Source organism: Alligator sinensis, unplaced genomic scaffold, assembly GCF_000455745.1.
Source record: "Alligator sinensis unplaced genomic scaffold, ASM45574v1 scaffold905_1, whole genome shotgun sequence".
Lineage (NCBI taxonomy): Eukaryota > Metazoa > Chordata > Crocodylia > Alligatoridae > Alligator > Alligator sinensis.
This window is the reverse complement of record NW_005842764.1, coordinates 517,854-518,229: the sequence shown is the minus strand read 5'-3', so window position 1 is coordinate 518,229 and position 376 is coordinate 517,854.

Genomic DNA, 376 nt, shown 5'->3' with positions numbered 1-376 from the left:
GCTGATTGGCTGATAGAGAGCTTTAACCCAGCAGTCCCACCTCCCACTGCTTGTTCCTGATCAGCCAGAAGGCCAAAACCATGGTTTTAAAAACGTTGCAGTTTTGGCCTCCTGGCTGATCAGTGCCAAGGGGTGGGGATTCCTAGGCCCCTTAGCTAATCAGCAGTAGGAGGCAAAAACTGTGGCATATTTAAAACCGTGGTTTTTGCCTCCTGATTTATCAGGAACAAACGGTGAGTGATGGGGCTGCTGGGTCCCCTCTGCCAGTCAGTGGCAGAGCAGGGGGGACATGCAGTGAAAAAAGCAAGACTTAATGTCTAAACCAAAGTACATGCAGTTATAAACTGTATACACTCTTTGCCAATGAACAACAAAG